General features: G+C 42.2%; 1 protein-coding gene across 1 annotated transcript in view; it reads left to right on the plus strand.

Annotated features, from left to right (window-relative positions):
* LOC126428134 (peripheral plasma membrane protein CASK-like) overlaps window positions 1-26,980 on the plus strand; it is a 1,166,960-nt gene that overhangs the window by 755,095 nt on the left and 384,885 nt on the right. The gene's annotated exons all lie outside the window — the stretch shown is intronic.

Raw genomic sequence — 26,980 nt, forward strand, 5'->3', positions numbered from 1 at the left:
GAAATGCAAAACAGTAACATTCATGACATGACTAGCAGAAAAAATGGCACACTTTTACATACACAAAGCAACAGACAAGGTAGCAAATACATTAAAGAAACTGGGATTACATGCGGCTTACAGAACAAGAAGCACACTGCAGTCACATTTACAAACAACAGACGAACTGGATAAATACCAAGGAGCAGCTACACTCCTGGAAATTGAAATAAGAACACCGTGAATTCTTTGTCCCAGGAAGGGGAAACTTTATTGACACATTCCTGGGGTCAGATACATCACATGATCACACTGACAGAACCACAGGCACATAGACACAGGCAACAGAGCATGCACAATGTCGGCACTAGTACAGTGTATATCCACCTTTCGCAGCAATGCAGGCTGCTATTCTCCCATGGAGACGATCGTAGAGATGCTGGATGTAGTCCTGTGGAACGGCTTGCCATGCCATTTCCACCTGGCGCCTCAGTTGGACCAGCGTTCGTGCTGGACGTGCAGACCGCGTGAGACGACGCTTCATCCAGTCCCAAACATGCTCAATGGGGGACAGATCCGGAGATCTTGCTGGCCAGGGTAGTTGACTTACACCTTCTAGAGCACGTTGGGTGGCACGGGATACATGCGGACGTGCATTGTCCTGTTGGAACAGCAAGTTCCCTTGCCGGTCTAGGAATGGTAGAACGATGGGTTCGATGACGGTTTGGATGTACCGTGCACTATTCAGTGTCCCCTCGACGATCACCAGTGGTGTACGGCCAGTGTAGGAGATCGCTCCCCACAGCATGATGCCGGGCGTTGGCCCTGTGTGCCTCGGTCGTATGCAGTCCTGATTGTGGCGCTCACCTGCACGGCGCCAAACACGCATACGACCATCATTGGCACCAAGGAAGAAGCGACTCTCATCGCTGAAGACGACACGTCTCCATTCGTCCCTCCATTCACGCCTGTCGCGACACCACTGGAGGCGGGCTGCACGATGTTGGGGCGTGAGCGGAAGACGGCCTAACGGTGTGCGGGACCGTAGCCCAGCTTCATGGAGACGGTTGCGAATGGTCCTCGCCGATACCCCAGGAGCAACAGTGTCCCTAATTTGCTGGGAAGTGGCGGTGCGGTCCCCTACGGCACTGCGTAGGATCCTACGGTCTTGGCGTGCATCCGTGCGTCGCTGCGGTCCGGTCCCAGGTCGACGGGCACGTGCACCTTCCGCCGACCACTGGCGACAACATCGATGTACTGTGGAGACCTCACGCCCCACGTGTTGAGCAATTCGGCGGTACGTCCACCCGGCCTCCCGCATGCCCACTATACGCCCTCGCTCAAAGTCCGTCAACTGCACATACGATTCACGTCCACGCTGTCACGGCATGCTACCAGTGTTAAAGACTGCGATGGAGCTCCGTATGCCACGGCAAACTGGCTGACACTGACGGCGGCGGTGCACAAATGCTGCGCAGCTAGCGCCATTCGACGGCCAACACCGCGGGTCCTGGTGTGTCCGCTGTGCCGTGCGTGTGATCATTGCTTGTACAGCCCTCTCGCAGTGTCCGGAGCAAGTATGGTGGGTCTGACACACCGGTGTCAATGTGTTCTTTTTTCCATTTCCAGGAGTGTATATTCCAGTTAGAGTGCCAAGAATAGATAGTAAATTCAAAACAAGATATAAAGAGCACATAAAAAGTTGGAAATACGCATACATCCATTCTACCTTCAGCGAACATCTGATAAAACATGGTCTCGAACCATCGAGAGTTGTACATGACACGACAATTATCAGAGTGAATAATCACAACATAAAGCTCCTGACATTGCAAGAAAACTTTCGCATACAAGGAGCCATTGCAATGAAAAAGAATGTACTCAATGAGTAATTCCACATAAACAATAACCCTCTGATTACGTTGGCCACTAAAACATTTACAAACAGAGATCCGACACATAACCGAAATAAGTAGTTAAAGAATCTCTCTCTCTCTCTCTCTCTCTCTCTCTCTCTCTCTCTCTCTCTCTCTCTCTCTCTCTCTCACACACACACACACACACACACACACACACATACACCTAATGGAAATATCAAACCACACAAACACAAAGAAAAGACGAATAATAAACACACAGTAACAGTTGACAACTCCACACACCGAAAACAACACGAGATGTAAAGTGAAAGTGATGTATGCGATATGTTGAATCAAATATGGATGACAGAACGCCGGAAATCGGACAACTGGAACATGGAGACTGATGAACACATGTCCAGGACCACACACGCGCCAATAGCGCTGGAAGTAGTAAGTAACGCGAAGCGATAATTTCACATCACGAAATTCGTGCTAAAGTAAATAAGAAACAAGAGAAAAACACGACAAAATGTGACATAGTAACATTCTGTAGATATCACATAATACGTTTATTTTATGTGTGAAAAGAAACATGTATTATAGGCCACTGAAGATTCTTCACAAACAAGAGAAACATAACACGTATGGCAATAAACACATTGCCTTCAAATAGTTACATAGACGGAAGATACCTCCACGAATAAGGTCTGTGTCGGAAGATAATGGACTTAAAGGTAATGGCATGAAATTACGTAAGTAGACCAATTGTTGAACTGAAAAAAAAGATTTTAATTTTTAATTTTGAAAGATACTGAAAAATACAGTCCAATGTTCACTGCAACTTAAATTATTCGAAAGATAGTGATCATGAAAAAGTAACGTAACTATCACACAATTTTCTCTGCCTCGTGATGACTGGGTGTTGTGTGATGTCCTTAGGTTAGTTAGGTTTAAGTAGATCTAAGTTCTAGGGGACTGATGACCATAGATGTTAAGTCCCATAGTTCTCAGAGCCATTTGAACCATTCCTCACACAATTAATAAGTTGAATGTACAGTTCTCTTTGCTACCGTTCAAGTGGGTTTTGTTTCTTCATAACAAGTCAAGCTTCACATTTTGCCACTGCTGTAAGCGAGTCGTCGACGACTGAAGTATGACACGCTTAATTCGATTAACGATTTAACCGTCCGCAATAAGAAAGTATTTTCAATTACTTGTAGCTCGCATTAACAGTCTGTGATACATAGCACTCAATCCGTACCACGCACGGCAGTCACCGAAGTCAGATCAATTACGCAACGATCGGCACACCACACAATCAAGATTAAAGTTACTGATATCAGTTCACGACAGGGAAACGCGTTGCTATACTTCTTTTTACAGTCGGTGGTACGCACTAAAGTGTATGCTGTGTACAGTCAAAACGGTACACTTACAGCGTTCACGCAGCTTAACGGTCTGCACGTTGCAGTGTTCAAGCTTAATGTGCCGAATAGCAGTTCCGACTAATATGCAACACGTAATTAATTTTCTTTGCCCGCGCGCTACACACCAAAATCACACAACCTATCACTGTTCAAACGATTATCTTACTTGTGCCGCGGACACTGCACGTACACTGTCAGTCACACAGCAGAACAGTCCCCTTACTGTTCTCGTTCCCGACTCTTGGTGGATGCTTCTTCTGTCCACCTACCTTTGTTTCTACAGTGCTCGATCCATATCACTTCACATTACACTTTAAAAAATTGTAACTACGTCGAATTAAATTTTCATACAAAATTACAACTTCGTATTATTCCGTTCATGGAAAAAAGAAATTAAACAACAGGTTAATAAGCGAAAAAAATCATACAGTGTCAGAATAAATGAGAATAGCAATTACATTAATGACAATTGCATGACGTAAACAGAAACCCTGTTGTACAAGGAACTGACTTTACAAAACTTATCCTCAAATATTTCTTTCGATGTATCATGAAAATAAAGCAGAAAAAACGAAAAAAAAGTACTGGAATAAAGATCAAAAAATCTATATTGTTCTGTAGTGTTACCTTCACAAATTCACTGACTAATCAAAGTTAAATAATTAAATATTTCAGATTCAGTGATCACTTTTCTGTATTTGCTCACTGTGTCCCGAATAATTTAATACACACATGTATGGCACCTATACCTTACAGAAAATAACATGCTCCTTTCACTGCAGCAACCTAAATTAAGTTTCTTCAACGACATTTCAACAGTGGGTGAAATTATGCAAAATTCTGAACAATTAACTAAAATTGTCAACATGCAAAACTTATAATGTAAATGTAGTATGTGAAGCATGTACACGTTTGTCAACATACTCTCTCACGCTGATAGTGTCTGTTTTTGTTCGTTAATTAAGCTGACTTCGATCTCTTTTTTGAACACTTAATTACAACTAAGTATTTAGTGAAAATTCATTACAGAAACCTTCTCGCATCTTTATATAATTACACGTTTCACTTTCATGGTCCATCAGTAGACCAACTGAACTTTCTCTCTCTCTCTCTCTCTCTCTCTCTCTCTCTCTCTCTCTCTCTCTGCCTGTCCTCTTTAAGATCGTGCATCATACTTCACTGTAAGTACTGCGTTTTACGCTGTACATGTGCAAATGTATACAAAGCCATATAGACCTTTTTAGGTGTTGCCAGGACAGACATGACGTCACGTACGTGCCTGTTAGAATTTTGACAGGCCCGAATTCTACCAGTGCCTCAGCTCGCTGCAGCAAACCTTCCTGTGAGCTGTCAGTGCTGCATGATCTGCCTCCTAATTATGGAACGTGTTAATCAAATTCCTCGTATGATCAAAACCGATCACGTTTGATGCCTTTCCAGTATGTCGTGTCACACACTCAGTTCCGCACTGAAACGAGAATTGTTAGTATGAATTAAACACGAAATTTCTTCCCTTCTGTTACTGATAACCGACGCGGGGAGGTTTTCCATAAGCTGTTGACCTCTCTGTTTCCCAGCTGCTTGTTTAATAAGACCCTCCGTTTCAGAATTCCATCACTATGGTTACTAACAGGATATCACTAAAGTGAGTTTGCGCACTTTATATTGTGTGTTGCCAAAGCAAGCAAAAGTAATGGTGGACATTACTGATAAGGAAAAAAGGTTAACATTCAGACAAAAATAAATCGCCAGTTCTGTTGCAATTTTGGCAAAATCCCATAACCCGTTGATTTTTAGCAGTGAACGACTGGAATGAAAACTTAGCAAAGGATTTTCTTCCTACACTTAACGATATGTGAAGTATGAAAATAATTCGTAGCAAACAGCGTATCATATCTTTGTTCCTATCCCCATTGTCAATAGCCCGCATCTCGTGGTCGTGCGGTAGCGTTCTCGCTTCCCACGCCCGGGTTCCCGGGTTCGATTCCCGGCGGGGTCAGGGATTTTCTCTGCCTCGTGATGGCTGGGTGTTGTGTGCTGTCCTTAGGTTAGTTAGGTTTAAGTAGTTCTAAGTTCTAGGGGACTGATGACCATAGCTGTTAAGTCCCATAGTGCTCAGAGCCATTTGAGCCCATTGTCAATGAAGAGGTGAACGTCTGTAGCTTAAGCATTTTTGACACATGAAATAACTTACGTATTGTTTCTTTTCTACTTTCTTTTCGTCCAGAAATTTTTCATTCTTTCCCTATGTTTTCTCTTCTCTCTTCTTCTCATATTGCACCTATTTCTTTGTTTTATTGTGGAAGCCTTTTAAGCCTCTTACTGTGAACCTTTCTCGTTCTCCAATTTCTTCTTCCATTATTTCCATTTTTCTCATTCCTGCTTTAACTTCCTTTATCCACGTCATTGATGTTTTGGGGTTTCTGTCAAGGAAGTTAAAAATACTTTGTTCCCTGTTTTCATCCAGCCTTTTTAGATGTCCTGAGAATGCAACTCTCCTCTCCCTCCTCGTGTCTGGTATTCGCTCCAATTTTTCATAAACTTGTTTATTATTTCTTAATTTTTCGTTTCCCGTTCTCCTATTTTGATTCCAAAATTTTGCTGATTATTTTCCTTTTCTTCTTTTGTATTTCATTTGATTACACACATTTATAATCTATTTTTTACTTAAATGAGTAGTCTCAAGTGGTTCGTAAGGTAACGACCATCATGTTTCCATAACCTTACTATCCATAAATAAATAGGCATCAAATTTGTTATTTTCAATAGAACAATGTTTCATTTTTATTCCCTTGAGTTGAACTGCGGCAGTAAAACTCTTCTGCGTCTCTTTAATCTGTGAACATACTGATGATTTTCAGAATCTTTCCGACTACGTGACAAAGTCGGTATCAAAGATGAATTAAAAGGTATTTCAAGAGAAAACATTCACTCCCTCATTCTCTACACGTATAGGAACGGAAATATGGTAAACAGTTTACTAAACTGTCTTCTATTTCAAAGATAACTGGAGTGTAGAAAAGAAATGCTTTGGCGAGTTTCAGTATCAGCTGTTCTTATTAAAACCACATTGGGTTACAGAAGTCCGCTTAAACTGAAACAAAAGGAGTGATGTAATCTTCAGAGGCGCGTCATCGGGGGCCGAATTTTGAGTAAAAACTTACAATTTTCTTCTTTAAAGTCAGTACCGCCATTAGACTGTTTTTTATTTGCAGTGTTACATTTACACGATCATGATTTCGGGTTTACATTACCATTATCAAGTGTTTTAATGTTATACAGTGCCTAAGATGGCATACTATCGTATTTGAAATACACTATTAGACACATTGTCTAAGGGTCAGTATTTCTGGTAAAAGCCTACTGCTTTGTTTTATAACTGAGAATACCATCTTGACTTGAGTCAAGATGTAAATATAACACTGCAAATAAAAAACAGTCTAATGGCGGCACTGACTTTAAAGAAATATATTATGACTGTGGCCCCACATTATGAAAAATTACAATTTTCTTGTTTCCATGTTGAAATTCGCTTCTTTTGCCAAAACATAAAGAAGTTTACTCCATATCATCACACTGATATGCTATCATAGTTGCAATTGGAACAGCATGCTGAAACTGTGGTTTATTAAGTGAAGAACTGAAGACGAGTCAGGTCAGTATCTTACGAAGATAAATGAGGAAGGCATTGCCCCTATTATTTTTTAACGAAATAACGGTTGTAAAAGCGAAGTCAACATGCCCATCTCAGCGGTGGACCTTTCTTGGACCTGTCTGGCCTTATTTGACGGTAGCTCCGTGGCATGGCACTGGTGTCAGTTCCTGAAGATGGCGGTTGGGCTTCACACGTCAACGGCGTACGAGCAACGAAGGGTGATTCGTTTGCTATGGAGCAAGGAACAAACAACAAACAACAAACACCCATCGAAATCCACAGTGAAGTGCAGTCCATGTACGGGGAAAAGTCTCTCACTCTGGGAAGAGTGAGATGGTGGTGTTGTGAGTTTACACAACTCCGTGAAGACATGCATAACAATAAGAATTCGGGGAGGGCGCATTTGTCGCCGATTGTCGACACATGGATAGAATGGTGAAAACGTGTTGTGTGCACTTCAAGGACATTTGCCGGTAGTGTGGTATTTCATATGGGAGTGTCCACGACGTACTTCACGGGTCTTCATGGTACTGGAAGGTTTCATGTCGGTGGGTGTCTAAGCTGTTGGAGGACATAATGAAACGACAGCGAATGATTGTGCAACGGTATGCCAAGGAGGGTGACAGTTTCCTGGGGCACATTGTTGCTGCCAGTGAACTGAGGATACTAGAGATGGGCAAACTCGTTCATCCTTAGGAACTAGTTCACTGGTGATCGTTCTTTTTTGGGAACCGTACATTTTTACTCGTTCGCCGTTCTTTTGTACATGGTATATGGTTCTTAAGAAAAATTGAAAACTAGTAGTTTAGGTGACTGAAGGATGGAGGGCACTAAGAGGGGCACTTGCCTCCCCCCCCCCCCCCCCCCCCTGGTGTTTTCATTCATTACAGAATTCCCACACACTTGTAGAAGTAATTTCCGTGGTTCTGCAGAATCTCTCGTTTAGCCAATTTGAAGCGTTATGTGGCTGATTGCAGGGAAGTAACATAGGGTGGCGCACAGAAAACCGGTCCCGAGTACAGACTGCTCGCCAGTTACGGACGATTTGTTGCCCGTTACGAGCAGATAAAACAAACAGATAAACATGTAATAATTAGGCAGTAAAGAAATAACAAATAAGCTAATGCCAGCAACAACTGCGAAACAATAGATGATGATTGTTGGGAGACAATGTGGCCCATTTTTCGTGTACCAGCCTGTACCACTGAAATAGTATTGTAGAAGTTATCATATTCTCTTTACAAAATATGACACCAGACACTCGATTATGGAGAGCAGGATTCCTTCGGTTGTAAGTCGGCCTGCCTTCCACAACAATGAACATGTCGTTTTACCTTGGATAAATAAAGAAAAATAAAAAAAAACGGAAAATAGCCGCTCGTCTGTGCCGTGCCGACTTCCTTCGCTGCCTTTTTGGGAAATATTGTTGTGGAGTTGCGTATGAGGCGTTTCATTGCTATCGTGGAACCGAATTCCCCGTCACAGTTCCTTAACGTAATCAGCAATAGCTGAAGGTAGCGCTTCCTGGAGCATGTTTTGTTTAAGACTGCCGTGCGCATTCGGCTATGCCTTAAAATTTGTTTTTTCCTGCTTTATCACTTTCGAGACATCTTCGTCAAAGGCTCTTTATGACTGGAACATTTTGCTTATAACCAATAGTATTTTTATTTCTGATCGTTTCATAATTCAGATTTTTCACTTTCAGTATCAGTTTAGCGTTACTAGTACTCGGTTCAAATGGCTCTGAGCACTATGGGACTTAACATCTATCGTCATCAGTCCCCTAGAACTTAGAACTACTTAAACCTAACTAACCTAAGGACAGCACACAACACCCAGTCATCACGAGGCAGAGAAAATCCCTGACGCCGCCGGGAATCGAACCCGGGAACCCGGGTGTGGGAAGCGAGAACGCTACCGCACGACCACGGGCTGCGGACTACTAGTACTTGATTAAAATATGTTTCCTAAGTATTTTGTTTTATTTCCTAACGTATTGGTCATTTTCTTAAATACATGTTAAATGCTATCGTAAAATGATATAACGTTAGATTGTCAACTTCAGAAACGTGTCACGTCCAGAATAATATTAATAACACAGAAAGGATTACTTCAAAGAAGATATCCGTGAATCGCGCCTGTCTTATAAGTATAAAAGTAGTCTACCCATAGAAAATACGAATATTGAGTTGATATCCATCATTTCGTGGAGAGCTCTGGTGGCATGACATGTCTCAAAAGTGATAAATTAATTTATAGAAAAAATGCCTGTTCTAAAGTCTGGAAAAATTTCGGCGGACACTCACGACTAACAGTATTGTACCCTACAAACACTACGTTGTAGAGCAGTGGATAAAAATTGTAGAAACAGTTTTTTAAAAATACAATTCATAAATCTCTTTCATGACACAGACTAATTTCCAACAATGAAGTATTACAGGTAATACAAAAATTGTAATATTTGAATAAATATTTTACGTATTATAAACTCAAGTGAGGTCAGACATTTTCGAAACACGTGCTATTAAAAAAATTGGTGACTCGAGCGAATGTAAATGAGATTAGAATGAACTCAGAGAAGTCAGACTGCCCTGTAATTCCTCCACAGGATTATCAACAGAATTTGAAATTTGAAATGTGAAAATGGTACAGGGTACTATTTAGATAAATTCATTTCACTTCACTGTAAAACTTTATGTAACAGCTTCTAGAACACGTATATAGAAGCTTAAACATTGCCGTTAATAAATAAAATTTCTGAAATTTTTGATGGCCCCAATCGACTTCTTTTTTAAGGCAGTGTTTGTCCTGCTTTCGAAAATGTCCTCTCTGAAGGTACTTTAGTACGCACAGCCTGTTTAGTGCCAATGAATATAAATGTGGGTAAAGAAGTTTTCTTTGTTCCCACCACTACAGGGGATCACAATCCCTCGGGAGCATGATGATGATCAAAGTCCCTTTGAAGAGTAAGTTACTAAAGTACATTCATTAGCTTTTTCTTGTGCTAATAGTTGATTAACTTCACTCACGATTCCATCATATGCCTGCATATACTTCGTGCTTCTTTATCATCGTCTCAGACATTGCAACTATTACGGGGGGGGGGGGGGGCGGTTTTTAAACGAAGAAATAAAGTTTAAAAGCGTCTACGTTAAAAGCTCAGTTTTCGGCAACGACACAGTTTGCTTAACTCTCTCATCTTTAGTTGCTTCATAAAAGATTTGAAGTAACGTAATTGAATGTTCTCTGATATCCCACTCATCTAGCGTCAGTTTATGTTCACCGTTTCCGAGAACAACTAAAATGGAAATTACGGGCAATTTGTTTCGAAAAACACGTACTAGCACGTCGAAAAAGAGTTCCATCGCGTGGGGACTTCTTGTTTTAGTTTTAGTATCGGCATTCCTTGAGTTCATTCATTGCAAGTAAACATTTTTGGAAATACTGAACGAGGCATTGAATCTTTTTGACCACACTCTCAATTGGTTGTATACCCGAATTCACAATTCCATTTATAGTGTCTGCATAACAGGGGATGTGAGCCCATACACAAATTATGACCGCAGCAACCATGTTAGCTGCATTGTCGTTTACTACTGCAACTATTTTGTTGTTTATTTCCCAGTTGGTCTACATCTACATGTACATTTATACTCCGCAAGCCACCCAACGGTGTGTGGCGGAGGGGTCACTTCTCTTTGTAGAAAATTAGCTGTTTTCTGCAGTGTGCCGAGGCGAAAATTCCAGGCAACGATGTGCATTCGAATGAAGTCTCGTGTTGTTATCCGTATAGTGTGCAGTAATCGCAATAAAACTTTGATTGCACAAGGAAGCCCACCCGTCAGTTGTCAGAGCGTTGCTGTCGTCGAATTCAGTTTTCCTCGTAAATTATCCCGCAGTTGTTTGGATAGTTGTGGCAGCAAGCTAGTCCAAAGAGTTTACCTACTTGGAAGCTGGTAATTAGGACAGAGCAGGGAAACAAACTTACTACATTCTTTGTCTTCCACAATGCTAAAGGGATGGTATTCCTTACAAATCATTTTAAGTAACTGTAAGTCGATTTCTTTGCTTTTATAATTTGGGAGAGGCTTAATAATACAGACAAAATTTTTAAAATATGACTGTCTTCCTCCTATTGAAACAGGTTCAAAGGTGGCAAATGCAGGCGTCTTGCTGACTAGATTGTTCGACGGTAGCGAATCAAGAACACTGACAGATTCGCTCATAGATGCTGAGGAGGTAGAGGCTGGGGTGAATCGCTGGCAAGACGCAGTTGACTTCGTAGCTTCTGCAGATGTTGACCATGGAGACCTAGATCGAAAATACGTCCTCTCCAGTGGCGCTGTGGGGTGTTTCTTTGTAAGAAGCCTTTTTAAATTACCCAAGGAATCTCCGGCAATACTGATGATGGTTTTGCAGTATTTGCGTTCTCCTCTATCCACCTCTCTTTTTTATTGTAGAGATACCACAATAAAGACGGTGAAGATGGTGGCATCAGTAATATTATTATAATTTTATTACTAATTCGCCTTAAAAAGTTACCCTGAAAAGGTTTAAAGAGAATACCTGTATGCATTGTACAAACCATTACAAATAAATATTGTTAAGTAAAATTACACATGATTAAAATAGTCTGAAATTAAATAGCAGGGGATGGTGTTGATCAAGTCAATGATAAAAGATTCGAAGTGTCATTATGGTTGCTCTTATGACGAGTTTAAAAGTTACGATTTCTTTTCTTGGGCTGCCACCCTTCCCTCTCATTTACCCAACTGGGCTCCATTCCATGCAGAAACGAGCTGCGAAATTTGAGCTCAATAGATAAGGGGAAGAGAGGCGCCTGGACCATAAAAATTTGAAAACCTTGAAAAAACAAAGTCCACCTGAGTATTACTTCTGCACGACTGCATGATAAATTCATTGATTGCCTAATGTAGACAGATTGTTTACGTAGACTTTCTTAGCTGAATCTGTTTTTCACATTGCAATATTCGTGTGACGGGCCATTGATTACAGGCAGGCAAAGATGCTCGGTGGCCACAAGGTCGGGTAAAGAGTAACAGATAGACCGGCAGGCTCAGCGCGAACGGAAGTACAGATTTACGGAACCAAAACCTGTTTACGACCCAGCACGACCACTCCAGAACACAATCGCCAATCGTGGAAAGTGCAACGTCTTTGTTTTCTGTTCGTTTCGCAAGGGAATTACTCGCATGAAATACGTGGCCAGTAAAGAGTCGTCTATCAAACCAACATTCATAGTTTTCTTTTGCAATTTGCTGCTGTCTACATCACATTATCTACGCATAAAAGTGCAATACCAACTGTGCGGGAACTGAAGATTAATTTATATAAATCATGACGTCCGACATAGGAGCTGAGAAACGGCATACTAAAATCAGAAGCTTTGTATCAGCAACAGCGGCAACTACATAAAAATGCTGGGATATCGTCGTAACTTTAGAAGTGAAAAGAAAGAAGACGGGGGAAGGGTTCCTGAATTTACTTGAGAAAGATATCTTCTGAGCAAGCACGGGCAGTGAGGTAGACATTAACGGACGAGATTGAAACGAATATGAAATTTTACAATTAGGTTTTACTGTACTTAAAATATAAACTTTACACAGATGTATATGAAAATAAAATGAAAGCGAAATCTATTACTAGTTCAATGCTCATGATTGCGTTTAACGTAATATGGAAAAGGTTTCAAAGTCACTTCTGTACGTTTTTCTTTAATAAGTGGAAAACCATGGCTTCTCGCGAAAATGTATCCCGGTATAATATTTAACTGCATTAAATTTCGTACAAAAAAGGTCCTATTCATTTTTTTAGCATTACTAGTTTGCTGGAGAAAAGAACATGAAAATCTCACGCGACGCGCATGGGCTATAACTCAAGTAGTCTTGTTAACGTGTTTCCCATCTTAATAGACCACAAGTGTCTTCTATAAAATTCTTCGTCTCGACGTCCTCTACACAACTGTGCTACATTGTAAACAATAATCGTTAACACTCTATATATACTTCATGTTCTTTGTGAGCTCCTAGGCGAAGTATAGACTTTACGGAAGAATACATAGTTTCAAAAGAAAATGTGGTTTTCTCGTCATATTTGCCTCACACGCTTAATAAAAAGTTGGTTTTTATGTTGCGTTATTGAAGGTAATGCAGAAATAATAATAATTATTTTCATAATACGTAACTAATGAGGAGGTATTGAATAGAATTGGGGAGAAGAGAAGTTTGTGGCCCAATTTGCCTAGAAGAAGGGATCGGTTGGTAGGGCATGTCCTGAGGCATCAAGGGATCACAAATTTAGCATTGGAGGGCACCGTGGAGGGTAAAAATCGTAGAGGGAGACCAAGAGATGAATACACTAAGCAGATTCAGAAGGATGTAGGTTGCAGTAGGTACTGGGAGATCAAGGAGCTTGCACAGGATAGATTAGCCTGGAGAGCTGCATCAAACCAGTCTCAGGACCGAAGACCACAACAACAACAACAACAACAAGTTTATAATATTAAAGTTTATGGTTTGAGAGCTCCGCCTGAATAAATATTTTTGAGATTATAAGTAAATACGATTTTATTGGCAATCTACGTCTTTTCAGATGGTGAGGTACCCACTTTTCCTACTGAGCCAAAATGACCCACATTTTTTTTTTTTTTTTCAAAGAAACCAAACTAGTAGGTAATGCAAATTGGAAACAACTAAACTTAAAAAAAAACATTAGAGTCTCCCTAAATGTAATGTTTTATATATGAAAGATACACGAAAATCGTTTTATATGAATTTTCTTCTACTACAAATTAAGCAAATTATTGAAAGTTAGCTGTTAAATCAAGTCGATGAAACAAAAAGTATATGAATAACAAAAAAAAAGTCTTTTATAAGTTCATCTTCAGCTGTTTGTCGAAATAATGAAGTGAGCTAATTTGCCCTTTTGTTACCTGAAAGGATGTACCTATTACATACAACGTAATTTTTATGTAATTTACGTAAATATAAAATACTTTTTAATTACCGGTCGTGGGCGCTGAATAGCCAGAACCAGAGTTCAAGAACAGTTTGAAACAGATGTAGAATGGGCGAGCGCAGTGAACGAAACGAACAACTGGATACTGAACTAACTAGGAGCAGTCCGCAGTGGATCTCCGACAGGTGGTCGCGCGAAGAACGACGAACGCTGCCGAGGGAGAACGAGACAGACGAGAAAGGGACCGAGGCTTGAATGAGACCGGCGGAAGTGTCGTTGAGGGAACGAGATCGACCATTTTTCTTTCCTCGGTCCTTTCGTTCATCTTGGTGGACCGTTCCTTTGGACCCGTTAGTTTGCGAGCTACCCATCTCTAGTGGATACCGCAGGTTCACACCAGAGTGGAAGAGCAGAGCATGCTGTGGAAGCATCGTGTTTCGCTTGCGAGGAAAAAAAATAAAATAAAATAAAATAAAATAAAATAAAATAAAATAAAATCCGTTCAGTGCCATCTATTGAGAAAGTGATGTTAATGATCTAACGGGATTGCCGTGGACCGCTCCTGCTGGATTTTGTACCACTAGGTAACCATCAGTGCCGACAGTTATTGTTTCACACAGTCACGTCTCTGGGATGCCATCAGAAATTTGCTGAAGGTATTCTCGATGTGGACCGGGTGGGTGTCCTCCACGGCAACTTGAGGCCACTCCGGGCCGTCACAACCGCTGACAAGCTGTGGCTGTTTCACCGGGAGAGTTAGGACCACACAACGTACAATCCGAACCTCACCCATTTGTTTTCCACGTTTTTAGTATGCTGAATCATTTCCTGGAACGATAGCAAATTACGTGCTATAATAAAGTGAAGACAGCAGCAATGGACGGTGCTTCTACATTCAGCCAGACGAATTCTACCACAGTGGGGTCTCAATTTTAGAGCTGCAATGGAACCAGTGTCTGAACCGGTGTGAGGACTACGCGCAAAAATAGTGTAAGGTATGTCGAGTAGTATATATACAGGCTGAACATTAACAAAACGGAGAAACTGCAGGGACGGATTCGTGACTGGAAATGAAGGAGAAAAAGGTCCTATCAACATATGCCAGAAATGGACGGTGCGCGTCCAACGACAAGAAATCGTCCCGCAACACAGTCAGAGCGGCATCGCACCCACGTCACAACAGATGCTCATAGCAGCCTCAATGGGGTTGCAGATGACAGGCATAGTAACGGTTGTCGTGCGGGATACATACACATAATCGTACTTCGGTTTACACCATGTTGGCGTATCCTGTATCATGTAGAACCCGGTCCTCTAGGTATGGTGTACGCACAGGTGGTCACCTCCCTACAAGTTCGTCTACCCGAAAGCAACCATGATCACACAAACGCCCAAAAAAGGCTTGAAATGTTGTGTGATGTGGTTGGTGCTGTGAGGCTACTTGCTTTGGTACTGCCGTGCAGCCTCTCGACAGTTTCCATCTGGTTGGCCGTACGCAAACACCATCTAGGCTTGTTCCCAACATAAATATCGGACCATTCTGCTGTTTACAGTATGCTGCGTCAACCACACAGCCTGCAGCACACAAGAAACACACGGCACGTGGTCAGGGGAACTTTTCATTCGGCAGCGCCATCTACCGTGGCAACGATTTCCAGTCAGGAATCCGTTCCTGCAGTTGGTCGGTTTTATTAATGTTCACCCTATATTTGAAATTACCAGTGTTTACCTTATTTCGTCTAAAAAAATTGGGGCAAAGACTTTCCAATGATCACTTGTATGAAAAAGTATAAAAATGAACGTGTAATTTGTGCACTTATGTTACAGAGCCACACTAATGTTCATTTCAACAGGTATGGGTGACACGTGAAAAATTGCACTATTGCATCGAAAAAGTCTGTCGTTTCGCTACTGGAGATACATGAGACCTCCTCTCAACTGTAAAGAAAAATTCAATATGTCAGCTAATTTTCATATGCAGCGTTGTACAAAACAAACACAAAATCGTAGCTGCTGCTGATTTTCGTTGCAGACATTCACGAACTTCATGCAGTGTGCTAACTGAATGCGAAATATCACGTTAACTATAATCATTAACAAAATGATACGCACTTCAGCATGAAGCTGACATAGAAATAACCATTTTTTTCCGAATGGTTTTTGTAGAAACGTGTGAGCAAGTTTGAAGACAAGGTGGAGCCCTCACAACATTTACTCATAGTGGCGTTGCAGCACCTTGTCTAGCCAGCTAACCGGGGTTCTCTGTGTGCACCCGTGGAAGCTTATAACTGCGCTGGGCAGCACAACGAGCGTGCCCGAAGACTACCGGCTCCGTTTGCGTTCGCACATTAACAAGGGGACCGTATGTACTTCCCCTCACCAATTTGATTCGTATTGATAGGGTTTGTAGATCAAGGCTAGGACTCCAACATGTGTAAAAAGGAAGGCACAACTCTCAACCTTCTTCGAAGAAATCGACTTTGGAAGCTTTGGGCATATTTCCACCGTGTACAAACTCTAGAGAGTGATGGATAAGAGGATACGGAACAAAAACACTGTATTGATTTCATGTCCGGAAATAGATGGTTTCCATGCTAGAAACCATTTATGGACTCATACTTAGTTACAGAGACTGCGGTCTAATATGCGCTGTATCGCGCAGCCACAGTTACAGTATGCATGGTTTCCTCCCTGAGGGCGATACGTTTCCTCATAAGTCATGTCCTAGCGCCCCCTGCTGCCATAGAAAATGCGGACGACGTGTCCGATTCACTTCTCTTGCCGACTACCTTGCAGTGGATGTGATACTACGGTTCCGCATTCGAATCGAGAGCTTGCCGATACGGTGTTTACTTACGGAAAGGCAAATGGCAACGGGTGACGTGCAGCAAGATTGTATCAGGAGACCTATCCCCACCGACAACAAGCACATCATTCAGTGTTTGCAACAGTGTACCGCCGTTTGTCTGAGACAGGGCCGTTTCAGGAAGCAGGAAATCATGCAGGACGTATCCGAAATGTTCCGACACCAGACTTAGAGGAAAACGTGATTAACTATGTGGAAGGCTACTGTCGTGTCAGTACCATGCAGTTGGGCCGCCTGTACAGGGTGAATCAGGCGACCGTGTGGGACATTCTTCATGATAATTGTTACTACCCTTATCACTTACAGCGTGTGTAGGGCTTACTAACGACAGACTTTCCACTTCGAGAGCAGTTTTGTCGTCGGTTTCTCCACCAGGCAACCGCTATTCCGGGATTTTTGTCATCCATCCCGTTCACAGATGAGGCCACTTTTACGCGGAGTGTTATGTCAGACTTTCATAACAGTCATTTGTGGGATAGTATACAGAAGCCCCATGGTATGGTGACAGCGAATCATCAGCATCGGTGCAGCCGGAATGTGTGGGGCGGGTTGATAGGCGACCGTATTTTGGGACCAGTCTTCCTTCCACGTCGTCCTAACAGGCCAGAACTATTGGCGTTTCCTGCGGGTGACTTTGCCTCCGGTGCTGGAAGAAGTGCCGCTGATGATTCGAAGGGTTATGTGGCTGCTACATGGTGGTGCTCCAACCCACTTGACCGTTAACGTCCGGACGCCATCTCAGTCGTGTCTTCTGTGGTCGATGGATCGGACAAGGGGTCCAGTTGCAGGGCCTACTCGTCCACCGGACCTCAACCCGTGCGATTTCTGTTATGTGGTCATCTGAAAAGTATCGTGTATGCGGAGTCCATTCCAGATGTGGAGACACTGGAGCAGCGTATTCATGGTACGACGCGTACACGCATGTGTTGAGACACATGGAAACCATTTTCAACACACACTGTAACTATGGCTGCATGGTACAGCGCGCATTAGACCGCAGTCTCTGTAACAATTTATGACTGAATAATGTTCTCTAGCATGGAAACGATGCATTTCCGGACATAAGTTCGTTAGACCTTTTTTGTATCTTATCCTCTCATCGATCAGTCCCTGGAGTTTCTACACGGTGGAAAAAAAATCCTATTTATTATTGCCACGTAATTCTGACAACAGGCTTATTATGGCTGCTCAATTTATCAGTATTTCATGATTCGTTTGTTATTTGCATAATAGTTACCCAGAAAAACAAAGAAACAAAATATTTTTGTAACGACATTAGAAATATAAAGATACACGACCGTTTGAATCAAATAAGTATAGTCTTTTTATTGACAATACTGTACCTACATTTCTGACACGTATGGAGCGCTGCGCTAATGTGCACTTACGTGTGGTCGCTAATAACCAACCAGTCCGTAGCCGGCCGAGTAAGTGCATGGGTTCATAAGATGGGGGAGCTCTGGATAGAATATCGCTCCCAATACTGTTTTTTCCTTCAGTCCCACGTAATTATAACAACATGTTTATTACGATTCTGCAAATTATCAGTATCTAAGGAAACATTTATTGTTAACATGATCTTCATCTTGAAAACTCGGGTTTTTTCTCTAACATTTTGTAAGTAGTTTCCCATTATAATCGTATTTCTTCAGGTACATTTCAATCCATCATGAGCCCATTTTCCCGATATATGTACATGTACGGTATGACTCACCATATGAACCCATCTCCCCGGTTATCTTGCAGTTAGTTTTGACCCACCAGAAACAGCTACTTACCCATAAACAACTTTCGGTTGGTGAGGGCAGAAATGGAACAGCGTTCACAGACACGGAAAATACTTAACTCGTATGTTAGCCTCCGAGGTGGTTACATACCAACGCACCAAGATGTATGATTTTACGAGTAAATGTATTGATGTGCCTAGTACTTCGACAGCAAGAGAACGTGAACCTGACTGTGAAGCCGAATCGCTGTAGAGTGAAGTTTCAGAAGTACGATGGAAAACTGCCCTTGTGTACGGTGAACACCACCTTCTCCAGAACAATCTTACCTCATCGAAACTGTCTGCAGTAATAACACAAGAACACGTGGAATTGGTGAAGAAATATTTCGCAGAATTTTCAAAGTGCGGAGAGAGAACTCTCGCTGCAAGACGAGCTAATTGCCTCCCAGCACATCGATGAGGAGGGTTTGTTCGAAGAAACTGAAAATGCGCTTCATGTTCATCTCCATCAGACGATTGCGAGGCCGAAGAGATAAAGTCGAAAATGGACATCGATTAGGGTCGTCACTCTAGCGAGAGAGCATCCAGGATGGAGTTTAGCTACTCTTCGTAGGACAGCTTCATGCGGCAAAAGCATGTAAGATTCGAAAAGATGGGAAGAATATATAAAACAAGGTGGAAGAACAAGGCATGAACAACTTAAAACAATCAATTCGTTGACCTATGACCCTTCCATAGAAACTCCAGTATGTAATCAGCAGGTTACGACGAGAAGCCTGCAGCAATGGGCTCTTGGTGCTGCTAGCCAATTCCCTGATTTAAATTTTCAAGCTTCTGACTCGTGGGTCGTGCTCTTCAAACGAAGACAGCGGATTTATCAAAGAAAAATCACCAGATTTGTATCCGAGAGGGAAAGCGCTTTAGTCTAACAAGTGCATGGTGCAGCAGGAAATTTCCAATGCAGACTCGACCCCTCATACCAAAATACGACGAGGATTTTGTTATGAACTCCGATCAAATAGGTATTACAAATCAAAGTACCTGATTCATTTACACCAATTGCAATATTATTTTCATAGATCATACGGTGCTAATTTGTTCTATGGTGCCAAGATCAGTTAACTTACGACCGAACTCTAACCGGACGCGGAACAAAGGTGGTTCTTCTGCAGCGAAGGGATATGCACAAGTTGACACAATCCTACGCTGCGCAGTGTGCTGTCATCTTATCTGGAAAATTACTACAAGCGGTTTTCGTTTGCTTGGAAGGGACCGTTGGCTCATTTGGACCAAGGATGCAAATAGAAGCTAATAAATACGTACACAAATTCAAAAACGTTACGAAAATGTCTTCGAAATCCGGCAGACTCCCGACAGTACTACACAGGAAATTTCTAATTGACGTTTTGAAGCCGTACGTGAGAGAAGAAATATTTCTTTTGCTCCTAGATTCATGTGGGGCACAAACAAATCCTGTTTGTACGACGAAATTTTTGGTGTTTCGAGGAGATATGCGCGGTGCGTCGCGAAACAGTGTGATTACCGAGAACCGTTTATGAACGTAAACGAAGTTAGTTTTGCAATTAACATCGAAAAAAAACCACGCTCATACAAACACTCGGTATTCATTACGTTTGCTGTACACCACATTAATTATTGTTTTACATGTTTCTACAATTATTATCATTCTAATTCGTGCAGTGCTCCATACGTGTCACAAATGTAATAATGTCAATAAACTAATATACTTATTTGATTCAAACTGTCGTCTGTCCGGGATAAATATTTTGCAAATAATAAATGAATCATTAAATTCTGATAGTTTGGACAATCGTTATATACTGAAGAGCCAAAGAAACTGGTACACGTGCCTAATATCGTATGTAGGGCCCCCGCGAGCAAGCAGAAGTACCACAACACGACGTCGCATGGACTCGACTAATGTCTGAAGTAGTGCTGGAGGGAACTGACACCACGAATCCAGCGGGGCTCTCCATGAATCCGTAACAGTACGAGGGGGTAGATATCTCTTCAGAACAGCACATTGCAAGGCATCCTAGATACTCGTATATTCAATAATGTTCAATTCTGGGGATGGTAGTCTGCGGAAGTGTTTAAACTCATAATAGTGTCCCTGGAGTCACTCCGTAGTAATTCTGGCCGTGTGGGGTGTCGAATTTTCCCGCTGGAATTGCCCAAGTCCGTCGGAATGCACAGTGGACATGAATGGATGCAGATGATCAGATAGGATGCTTACGTACGTGTCTGCTGTCCGAGTCCTACCTAGACTATCAGGGGTCCCATATCACTCCAACTGCACACGCCCCACACCATTACAGAGCCCCCACCAGCTTGTACATCCCCTGCTGACATGCACGATCCATGGATTCATGAGGTTGTCTCCATTCCTGTACACGTCGATCCGCTCGATACAATTTGAAATGAGACTCGTCCGAGCATGTTTCCAAATGGTTCAAATCGCCCTGAGCACTATGGGACTTGACATCTGAGGTCATCAGTCCCCTAGAACCTAGAACTACTTAAACCTAACTAACCTAAGGACATCACACACATCCATGCCCGAGGCACGATTCGATCCTGCGACCGTACCGGTGGCGCGGTTCCAGACTGAAGCGCCTAGAACCGCTCGGCCACAACGGCCGGCAGCATGTTTCCAGTCATTAACAGTCCAATGTCAGTGTTGGACGGGCCCAGGCGAGGCATAAAGCTTTGTGTCGTGCAGTCATCATGGGTACAGGAGTGTCTTCGGGTCAGAAAGCCCATATCGATGATGTTTCGTTGAATGGTTCGTACACTGACACACCTTGATGGCCCAGCGCTGAAATCTGCAGCAATTTGCGGAAGGGTTGCACTTCCGTCACGTTGAACGATTCTCTTCAGTCGTCGCTGGTCCCGTTCTTGCAGGATCTTCTCCCGGCCGCAGCGATGTCAGAGATTTGATGTTTTACCGGATTCCTGATATTGACGATACACTCGTAAGTGAAATGGTCGTACGGGAAAATCCGAACTTCATCGCTACCTCGGAGATGCTGCGTCCCATCGCTCGTGCGCCGACTACAACGCCGCGTTCAAACTCACTTAAATCTTGACAGTCTGCCATTGTAGCGGCGGTAACCGATCTAACAACTGCGCCAGACACTTGTCGTCTTACATAGCCGTTGCCGACTGTTGTATTCGAATTCGCAAGCCTATACCAGTTTCTTTTGCGCTTCAGTGTAGATCTGTTGTTAAAGTTACGGCGGACTAAAAAGAAAAGCACCAACAGCCAGATTCGATCCAGAGATCTCGCGCTGGCTACGGATTCCTTGCTTGCTGACGATCTCACAATAGTATATGTACGCATACCTAATACTTTCACACTCGATTTCTCGAAAACAGTTGAGAGTTGCGCCTTCATAAGTTAAAGTTCTAGCCATGCTCTACACACCTTGTAAGCGAAGCCATATAGTCTTGCTGGTTTAGCGGGGAGGTGGCGCTGTCTATTTTTTGGGTGGTTACCATACGTAAATAAGTTCATCACTGTCGATGGCAATTTGTGTGGTATGCAATATCAGGACATGATCCTGAAGCAAACTGTCCAGCCGTACGATCAACATTTCAGAGAAGAATTCCTATTTCAAGGCGATAAGCATGATCACACTGCGTCCACCTTTTGAACATTTTCTTCTAGGGAGCAGGAGACAATCGTTCTGCATTGCTGATATAATGGCGACTGAGCATACTTGAGACAAGTTGAAACTCGCACCGTTTCTTCGGTGGAGCCCTCGTCACTGGATGACCCCAGGAGGGGCGGCGTTGGGGTGTGGGACAAATCTGAGCAGCAACATTTCGACCACCTTGTGGAAAACACGCCAACCATTGCACGGCATGGAGCCACGGCCGTTGCTAGGTGTTTCACCGCCCTAGGCGAGAACTGAAAAATGGCAACCCTCCTTATTCACTATCTTAGGTCTCCCCAATATTCCCCTCCACCACCACGAATATCCAACGGCACAATAATGTAAATCTTCTGTTATACTTTTGATCATTAAACTAACGTGACCAGACATTCTCATTTTCTGGGGACAGTTCTCAATTTCCATGTTTTATCCTCATTTCCGTCAAAACTTACTGAGAACAATAAATGTCTTCATTTTCTTACTTTTTGTCCTCAGTTTTTGACGTTTCCTAAAATAATGGATATAGGAAGAAAGTGCCGAACATTTAAAAAAGTACTCATCTGAATATACCATTTCAAGCAAATTTCGCATCAATTACTTACTTTGCTTAATTGCGAGAAAATTGACTAATAAAGGCGTGGAAGTATTTTCTATATGCTATTCTGGTGAGAGATATTGGGAAGAATGAAACTGTCATCTGGATAATCGTGCTATTATTAGTTTCTGTTTTAATTTAAAGATTTTTAGAATGAGAAAAATATCTCAAGTTTTCAGCAGCCATTGTATTGCGATTAAATAAATAAATGACCCTTCTTTGCATTTTCTATTGAGAATTCTCCAGCTTCTGTTAACCGCCCCGGTGGCGCAGTGTTCTAAGCGATTGTCTTCTGATCATTCGTCCAAGACTGGCTCGTGTTCGAATTCTGGTGAGGCATCGATGTCGTGTTTGTCTACAGGCGTTGGCTGTCCTTCTTCCCTGAACTCAGTGGCCCTAAGTTAGGTACGGGCGACTGGTTAGGGCCTACTGAGTTACTCCGGTGATCGTTAAGCCGTACGTCGAATGTTTCAGTAGCGGCTGCTTTAGTCGTGAGGTAAATAGAGGCAATCTGTTTACTTTCGTCAAAGCAAATAAAGACTTATTAACAACTTCATCAATTCGGTGTTTTAATTTTTTTTCATTTTTTCTCCTCGTTTGCTCAGTGTTTTCCTGTTTCTCGCCGTAGGTGGCCGCCTAGTCTTGTCTAGTAGTAGATACAGCCGTGCATGGGGCAACACAGTATATAATGTTACCTAGCAGAAAATTTTGATTTTAAAGATTTTTGCATAAATTTTCTAACAGGCAGTCTTTAACTTGGTTATTTTTTTAATATTATTTCCCGGTAAAGTTACTTTTTGGCTCTTTAAGCTTTATTATTTTATTTCGTTTTCTCCATACACATTCTCAGATACGCGAGACAATCAAAACTTTATTTTGAACAATTTATATTTATCCCTTGTCTGACATCTTAAACGTAGCTCATCCCTTCTGTGTGGCAACAAGCTGGTCAAAATTTTCTCACGAAAGTCATCATTCCATGAATAACTTTGCCAATCTACCTCATATTTTTATGGTTCAAGTAAATATACTTCACAATTTTAATCATTGGTTATATCCGCATGTTCCCCCCCCCCCCCCCCCCCCCCCCCCATGAACCATGGACCTTGCCGTTGGTGGGGAGGCTTGCGTGCCTCAGCGATACAGATAGCCGTACCGTAGGTGCAACCACAACGGAGGGGTATCTGTTGAGAGGCCAGACAAACGTGTGGTTCCTGAAGAGGGGCAACAGCCTTTTCAATAGTTGCAAGGGCAACAGTCTGGATGATTGACTGATGTGGCCTTGTAACAATAACCAAAACGGCCTTGCTGTGCTGGTACTGCGAACGGCTGAAAGCAAGGGGAAACTACAGCCGTAATTTTTCCCGAGGGTATGCAGCTTTACTGTATGATTACATGATGATGGCGTCCTCTTGGGTAAAATATTCCGGAGGTAAAATAGTCCCCCATTCGGATCTCCGGGCGGGGACTACTCAAGAGTATGTCGTTATCAGGAGAAAGAAAACTGGCGTTCTACAGATCGGAGCGTGGAATGTCAGATCCCTTAATCGGACAGGTAGGTTAGAAAATTTAAAAAGGGAAATGGATAGGTTGAAGTTAGATATAGTGGGAATTAGTGAAGTTCGGTGGCAGGAGGAACAAGACTTCTGGTCAGGTGACTACAGGGTTATAAACACAAAATCAAATAGGGGTAATGCAGGAGTAGGTTTAATAATGAATAGGAAAATAGGAATGCGGGTAAGCTACTACAAACAGCATAGTGAACGCATTATTGTGGCCAAGATAGATACGAAGCCCACACCTACTACAGTAGTACAAGTTTATATGCCAACTAGCTCTGCAGATGACGACGAAATTGGAGAAATGTATGATAAAATAAAAGAAATTATTCAGATTGTGAAGGGAGACGAAAATTTAGTAGTCATGGGTGACTGGAATTCGAGTGTAGGAAAAGGGAGAGAAGGAAACATAGTAGGTGAATATGGATTGGGGGACAGAAATGAAAGAGGAAGCCGCCTGGTAGAATTTTGCACAGAGCACAACATAATCATAACTAACACTTGGTTTAAGAATCATGAAAGAAGGTTGTATACATGGAAGAACCCTGGAGATACTAAAAGGTATCAGATAGATTATGTAATTGTAAGACATTTCCAGGGGCAGATGTGGACTCTGACCACAATCTGTTGGTTATGACCTGTAGATTAAAATTGAAGAAACTGCAAAAAGGTGGGAATTTAAGGAGATGGGACATGGATAAACTAAAAGAACCAGAGGTTGTACAGAGATTGAGGGAGAGCATAAGGGAGCAATTGACAGGAATGGGGGAAATAAATACAGTAGAAGAAGAATGGGTAGCTTTGAGGGATGAAGTAGTGAAGGCAGCAGAGGATCAAGTAGGTAAAAAGACGAGGGCTAGTAGAAATCCTTGGGTAACAGAAGAAATATTGAATTTAATTGATGAAAGGAGAAAATATAAAAATGCAGTAAGTGAAACAGGCAAAAAGGAATACAAACGTCTCAAAAATGAGATCGACAGGACGTGCAAAATGGCTAAGCAGGGATGGCTAGATGACAAATGTAAGGATGTAGAGGCCTATCTCACTAGGGGTAGGATAGATACCGCCTACAGGAAAATTAAAGAGACCTTTGGAGAGAAGAGAACGACTTGTATGAATATCAAGAGCTCAGATGGAAACCCAGTTCTAAGCAAAGAAGGAAAAGCAGAAAGGTGGAAGGAGTATATAGAGGGTCTATACAAGGGCGATGTACTTGAGGACAATATTATGGAAATGGAAGAGGATGTAGATGAAGATGAAATGGGAGATATGATACTGCGTGAAGAGTTTGACAGAGCACTGAAAGACCTGAGTCGAAACAAGGCCCCCGGAGTAGACAATATTCCATTGGAACTACTGACGGCAGTGGGAGAGCCAGTCCTGACAAAACTCTACCATCTGGTGAGCAAGATGTATGAGACAGGCGAAATACCCTCAGACTTCAAGAAGAATATAATAATTCCAATCCCAAAGAAAGCAGGTGTTGACAGATGTGAAAATTACCGAACTATCAGCTTAATAAGTCACAGCTGCAAAATACTAACACGAATTCTTTACAGACGAATGGAAAAACTAGTAGAAGCCAACCTCGGGGAAGATCAGTTTGGATTCCGTAGAAACACTGGAACACGTGAGGCAATACTGACCTTACGACTTATCTTAGAAGAAAGATCAAGGAAAGGCAAACCTACGTTTCTAGCATTTGTAGACTTAGAGAAAGCTTTTGACAATGTTGACTGTAATACTCTCTTTCAAATTCTAAAGGTGGCAGGGGTAAAATACAGGGAGCGAAAGGCTATTTACAATTTGTACAGAAACCAGATGGCAGTTATGAGAGTCGAGGGGCATGAAAGGTAAGCAGTGGTTGGGAAGGGAGTAAGACAGGGTTGTCGCCTCTCCCCGATGTTGTTCAATCTGTATATTGAGCAAGCAGTAAAGGAAACAAAAGAAAAATTCGGAGTAGGTATTAAAATTCATGGAGAAGAAATAAAAACTTTGAGGTTCGCCGATGACATTGTAATTCTGTCAGAGACAGCAAAGGACTTGGAAGAGCAGTTGAATGGAATGGACAGTGTCTTGAAAGGAGGATATAAGATGAACATCAACAAAAGCAAAACAAGGATAATGGAATGTAGTCTAATTAAGTCGGGTGATGCTGAGGGAATTAGATTAGGAAATGAGGCACTTAAAGTAGTAAAGGAGTTTTGCTATTTGGGGAGCAAAATAACTGATGATGGTCGAAGTAGAGAGGATATAAAATGTAGGCTGGCAATGGCAAGGAAAGCGTTTCTGAAGAAGAGGAATTTGTTAACATCCAGTATTGATTTAAGTGTCAGGAAGTCATTTCTGAAAGTATTCGTATGGAGTGTAGCCATGTATGGAAGTGAAACATGGACGATAAATAGTTTGGACAAGAAGAGAATAGAAGCTTTTGAAATGTGGTGCTACAGAAGAATGCTGAAGTTTAGATGGGTAGATCACATAACTAATGAGGAAGTGTTGAATAGGATTGGGGAGAAGAGAAGTTTGTGGCACAACTTGACCAGAAGAAGGGATCGGTTGGTAGGACATGTTCTGAGGCATCAAGGGATCACCAATTTTGTATTGGAGGGCAGCGTGGGGGGTAAAAATCGTAGAGGGAGACCAAGAGATG

Source organism: Schistocerca serialis, chromosome 1 (assembly GCF_023864345.2).
Source record: "Schistocerca serialis cubense isolate TAMUIC-IGC-003099 chromosome 1, iqSchSeri2.2, whole genome shotgun sequence".
Lineage (NCBI taxonomy): Eukaryota > Metazoa > Arthropoda > Insecta > Orthoptera > Acrididae > Schistocerca > Schistocerca serialis.